The sequence below is a fragment of the Takifugu rubripes genome, chromosome 18 (assembly GCF_901000725.2).
Source record: "Takifugu rubripes chromosome 18, fTakRub1.2, whole genome shotgun sequence".
In the NCBI taxonomy this organism is placed as follows: Eukaryota; Metazoa; Chordata; class Actinopteri; order Tetraodontiformes; family Tetraodontidae; genus Takifugu; species Takifugu rubripes.
The window spans coordinates 4,977,510-4,983,832 of NC_042302.1; positions in this window are offsets into that span (position 1 = coordinate 4,977,510).

Below are 6,323 nucleotides of genomic sequence, written 5' to 3' on the forward strand. Positions count from 1 at the left end.
ACGGGGAGGGGGGGGTATGTTCTCCTTTCATCCTGGAAATCAGAGAGGGACTGTCAGATTTGGACTGAGCGGTGAGGAGATGGGCTTCCTCATCCTCACGGGCTCCTACAACGGCCGCGGCTTAAGGAAAGCGTGCCGTCGTGGAATTACTGAGGAAAATAAACACCTGGCACAGCAGGTTGAGCCTTCGCTTGAGGAGAAAGCAGGAAGTGAGCGTTTGCCACGGCAACCGGTTCACAGCCTGGTAGGCAAGCCGAAATGTAAATCACACGCAAAGTGTTGTTTACATCTACAATTTGGCAACTCTGCAACCATGAGTTAGCGCACGTGTAGCGACCAGTGGATGCTAATTTGTGCTTGTTTATCTTTATGGCAGACACTAATGACCCCCCCCCACCCACTCATGTCAGACCTCTGTGACGGGTATTAGGTGAGATCAGGTTGATCCACAGTGCTGATATCATTATAGATCTACCCACCAAACACTTGCAGTTAGCTCAGCCATCACAGCGATGTTAGCCTCTCCGAAGGTTAAAAGAGCTGATAACCTTTACGTCACAAAGGTCACGAAGAGGTCATAAAAGATTCCACAACCTCTTTTCGATGTTCACTATTGGTTCACTATTGGATTGGACCTCATTTCCAGGGAGAATGAACATAAATAGGCTGGAAAACTTGGCAGGAATCTGCGAAAAATAGCAAGCCAGCAGCTATCAGTGACCCTCGATTGCAGCTTTTAACCAGCTATTAGGTTTTGGGGAATGATCGTCCAAAATTTTAAACACGTACGTGTGAATTACACACTCGACTAGCCTGGAGCACCGTGGCAACACCACTTTTACCACCCCGACATCAGCAGGTTCGTCCCATTCCAGTCGAGCTGTTATTTGCAGCGTTCCCCCACGGCTCGGCCTCGGCGTTATAGATGTCACTGACCTTTTCCTTAAAATCTACATCGAATTATGCCATTAGGTGCGTCGCCCCCCAGCCCCTGAGATGCCGTCTTCATCTTTATTTTGGGGCTGCTGCATAATTCATAAGGCCTTGCCCTGATCCAGGGCTGTAGCCGGTGTGTAATCTAGGTGGGATCGATGTCTGACAGCACCGGCTGGGAACCAGAACCTCTCCTGTCTTAACATCAGACATCCGGTGGGAAATATCGCGGCGGAAACCGCAAATAAAAGCCGTTGGCACCTTAATCAAAATGTCAACAGTCTCTCTCTCTCTCTGCTTCTGTCCCTCTGCAAGAAACACCAAAAAAACAAAACAAGCAAATTTGGGATTTATGCCTAATAAGCAGACTTGAGAGGCGCATAGATATTAAAATGATCTATAAATGTCAAACACAGGCTGTTAGCGACATCGTTGTGGTTCTGGTGGAGGATCTGGAGCCCTTTAGGGTGGGTAAATGTTACAGTATTGTTCCAGACCTTCGATGTGAAAGGTATCAGATGTAAAGCACAAATTTGGAGCAAACGCTGCACCCTGAGGACGAGCGCCTCTATGTTTATTCACAGCTTAAAAAAAAAAAATCTAAGTAGGACATTGGAATGCCGCAGCTCTTCTGTGGGCTTTTCCCTTGTGCCGTAATATTTCTCTGATGAAATACAAAGGGCCTGCGTGTCTCCAACGTTTGTTCGGATTGTTCAAAAGTAAACTTTGTTTCCGCGGCCGGCAAGTTTGGGGAATAGGAAATTCCGCTTCTGGGGCTTCCAGGCTCACAAACAAAGCCTTGAAGCCAGAACCAGAACACACTCTGAGCTCACTTTGTAGAGGCAGTCATATTTTAATATATATTAGGCTTTGATTTATTTTCTACCTGTGCAAACGCGCGCCGATGCCCAGTTTGAGGGGATTTTCAAAGGGGAAAACTAGAAAATAATTTTTCTTTTTTTTCTCCGGCCTGTGAAGCAGCAACATTCCACAAAATATGGATTAAAAGCAGTCAAATGTGTCGTTTTCTGCATAGTGAGCAGAATCACCTGGACACTAGCGATACCAATACCATTAGCAAATATCACTCGAAATCCATATTGCGTAAACATGAAGCTAACGGAGAGCAACTATGGAAACTAAAGCACTTATAAACATTTTATAACAGGCTACTTGAGACAACGGATTGAAGCTTGAGCTCCTCGGCTCTCAAACTTGGCCTGGATTCTGTGGCGTTCTCTGTAATGAGGACATTAGCTCAGCTCTTGTCAATTTGTCGCCGCGCTTGCCCCCGGTTTGCTGCTGCGCTCTTTAATCCTCACCCCAACAGTGTTCGAATCTTTGCCAGCGCCCTCATTATTGTCTTATCTGCAACCAGGCTATCCGAACTCCCCATCACATATACGGAGGCATGCTACGGCTAAAAAGACCCTGCAGCATTAGCATAATTCCAAACTGGAACACATCGCAGCCTTTTCCCCCTCTTGTACTTTGGTTATAAATCTATTTTGCCTCGTGAATATCACTCTTTTGCACCTCGTGACAGACTTATTAACCTGTATATTGTCTGTCCTGATATAAATGTTGCCATTTCTCCTCCAGAAACAATCAATATGCTGTAAATAGAAACGCCACCTCTTCAGCTTCTTATCTGTCACCTCCCATCCAACAATATTACTGCAACACAGAGGGGTAACTAAGCCCATCCATTCACACGGAACCCGTGGGTCCACACAAGCTGAGCTTCAGAGGAGAGGAGGGGGGGTGGCCCCCTCCTCTCCTCTGAAGCCCCCCCCCCCCCCCCGTATTTCTTTTCTGTCTGTCATGCCTGAGCGGGCGCTCGCGTTCCCGTGGGGAGCTCCATCAACCTGCGTTGCTTAAGCCCCGACCGAGCTTCAGCGCCTGCATTCCTCAGCAGCCAGAGCGTCTCAGGTATCATCTGTTGGCGCATTAGAGCCAGAACCGGCCCAGCCTTCGGGTCCCACAGCTGCCGGCCCAGTGAACCAGTAAAGGAGACTGTGTCCTGGAACTGCTTTATCGAGATTAGAACCTGGTGCCAGGATCAAGATGGGCTCCCTCGGCGGGGGCGTCCATGTTTGAGGCGCTGAAATCCCCTCCGAGGTCCGTGTTAGTCAACTGTGTCCATCATTCCTGCGATGGAAGCTCTGGTCGGCAGGAGCTTCGGTTCTGTATATTCCACAACTCTGCCTCCAAAGCTTCAGAAAACCTTGAAAACCGAGTCCGTTCTGATTCATCTTCAGGGCCAGGCTGCCTCACGTTAAAGCGCAGAAGCTGCTTAATGGAGAGCTGCCCTTCCGCAGACCTTGTCTGGCAGCGTGCACCTTTCCCACAGCTCGTACCGTCCTGCTGCGCCCCGCTCCCCTTGACCCACTCAATCCTCAGAGGCAGCACTAACACACATTTGAAGGACTCTCGGATGTCTTTCACGCCCCTCGGCTACACTATATTGCCCCAGAATTCGCACCTGAATACAGAACATGTCCAGTTTAAACCAGTGTATGATGGGGAATACCCAGAATGCCCCCCCCCTCCCCTCAGAAAGGGATCTAGAAAGGGGAAAACAAATATCTTAAAGAATTTAATCATTTCCTCTCATCCTGCCTGCCCTGATATATCTGGATATCGCTGACGCCGTGACGGATAGCGGCTCCGGACTCCGAAGGCACGCCACCGCGCTCACACTCTCCAGGAGGGAGGCTCTTTCCAGCCCATTCGTCTCAAGGCGCCGGCGTGTCGACGGCGATCGTCCGGCGGCCTCGGCGGGGGTGGAAGTTTGCCGGCTGGAATCGCAACGGCGACATTCCGCGATGGACCAGCCTTCGGCGTTATCAGTGCGGATCATCTCACCTGCCCAAACGTGCAGAGCTCAGCTCAATTAACGGCACAATCTCATTTACTCCATTAACTGCCCGCTGTTACCCCCCCCCCCCCTCCCCCGCCTGTGGGGAGGTCATTAAAACATTGACCTTCACAGGTCAATAGAGATTTTAAAGCAGTGCAGGAATGCTTCCACTCCAGGTTGATCTGATCAGCGGGGCAGCGATCAATAAAGTGAACGAGCGGTGTCTCTAATGACTTCTATAAATTACGACAATTCCGACGCCCATGTTGCAGTCGATTCAGACCGACTGACGTGGAAAACAACACGGAAAACAACCCCCGGCCGGGGCTTCCCTGCGGCTGTCTCTGATGAACACAACCTTTGGAGGTATTACTCGAAGATTAAAGCGTTCCCAAACCAAAAAGGCCATTCGGAGTGCTTTTAGACGTCTTCCGTCTTCCGTTTGTTCTGTATTCCGGAGCTCTGGTGGCTCGGTCGTCACTGGCTCGTTGTCCTCTAACCTCGCCTGGATAGGAGAAAGGTCAGGAAGGCCGTGTTTAGCATCAGTTTGGGTCCAGTACCGTTTTGTTTTTGTTCCCGTCACGGTTCCACGGTTGCGACGTGTCCGACGAGCCCTGAAAAGAGGCTCCGCTAATCTGGTCGGTTTCTCTCTCTGTTCTCCTTCCACGGTGCTGTTTATCTGACCGGAGCCCTCCGCGGTGCCATTTGCGCTGCGCCGCGCTTATCGACCGCGCGATAATTCCGAGAGCCCCTCAGCCGACGTCTGGTTCATTAAAAGTTTCATCAGGCCATTCTTCAAAAGCGCATCCATCTGCCTGCCGGGACAGGAGAAGGAGAGGAATGTAAAGGAGGAGGAGAGTTGGAGGAGATGTGGCCGTTATCTCTGGGTCTTTGTGCTGCTTCCTTTGATTTCATTTCCTCTGGCGCTCCTCACTTCCTGTCTGGATCTCGGAAAGTTTGGGCAAAGCTCCTTCATTTAGGAGTCGCTTGAGCTGCTGTCGGTGGAGGTCAAAGGTTGTAGGTGATGGGACAGGAAATACAGAGGAGCAGCCTGAGAAACCGAGGAAAATCTTTTTTGGTTCAGAACGGCAAACCGACCGGCTAATGAGTTAGCCAAGCTAACGGACAATGAGCCAAACATGAGGTCAGACTGCTGTCAGAAGCCACTGCTAAATATTGGCTTTAAGAACACCATCATTTCACTTACATCTAATATTTGAACAAGAACTCAAAGTGAGATAAACTATTCAAGCACCTCACCCTTGAAACACCTTGAAAGGCAGCCAGATTTGAAATCTCAGCCGGAATCTGAACCAGACGGGCGCTTTAGCCTCCACAGAGATGATTCCAATCCCCACTCCCGAGGAGCAAGGATGACCCGGAGAGATTTATGCCGTTTGTGTGGCAATATCTTTAATTTATCAATAAAACTGTCGGGTCCCTGCTAACCTGGGCGGCGGCGCCCTCGCATCAATCAGCGCGTCTGCATCAATCTGCGGCTCTGCTGACCTGCAGTCCATTACACTGACCACCGCCAGGTTGTCCCGGGAAGCCAAAGTTGGGTGACTGATGTCTTTCCCGGGAAAGAAGACGCAACCAGGGGAGACATTCTGAGGGTCTGCCAACAAGTGTCTCCTCGGAGACGGTCACGCCACGGACTCTTCCCCCGCTCTGGTGCTAACAGGCGGGTAATTATGGATAGTGGTCCAGGCTCCCTGTCAGCGGGCAGATTGATATCAGCCCAGCACCGTCCTGTTTTTATTCCCCTTCCTTCCCAGATGCCAGGAACATGATTTGGGAAATGGAAAAGCTCCGGAGCGCTCATCTATCAGGCTCCAGCTTGTTTTCCAGGCTGTCCCCCAGGTAAACAGGAAGAACAGGAGAAGGACAGAAAACACGTTGACAATGTGGAGAAAACTCCATGACGGGGATGATAATGTAAGAGTGGAGGGAAGGAATACGATAGGGACTTAATTAGATGATGACTAGTTGCAATTTACTTTCCCTCATTATTACAGTGTAATGGTGATGCAGGATTGAGCCTGAGTTGGCAGTTGCTAGCTTTAGCTGCTTTCAAACAGGAACTCATCTGTCACACAAAACCCCCGGAGGCGTCGCCGGCCATCGCGTAGACCAGGCCTGGCCAACCCGCGGCTCTTTGCCTGGTTCATGCGGCTCCAACGTTCATATCGAAGTTTGGGTTTGGGTTTTTTTTTTAATGTGCGTGTTCGCTTCGCTTGAGTTCAATACGGTACTTTCGCCAAAAGCGCATGCGCGTTCGATGAAAATACCGCAACGTTGCTCAGTAGGGACGAGATCTTTTCAGTAAACAATTAGTGTCAAGTTCGCCTTCAACATGGCAGGGAAAACCTGCACGAAAGCTTCGTGACCCGGTTCTGTGATCTACAACTGAAAAGGCCACAGATCGTATTCTTCGTTGCCCCTTTTAATGTGGAGACGCACGGTTTGAAAGCCCCGCTAGCAACAGGTGAGGCTGCAGCTGAGTTGGAGATGATCGATCTTTGTG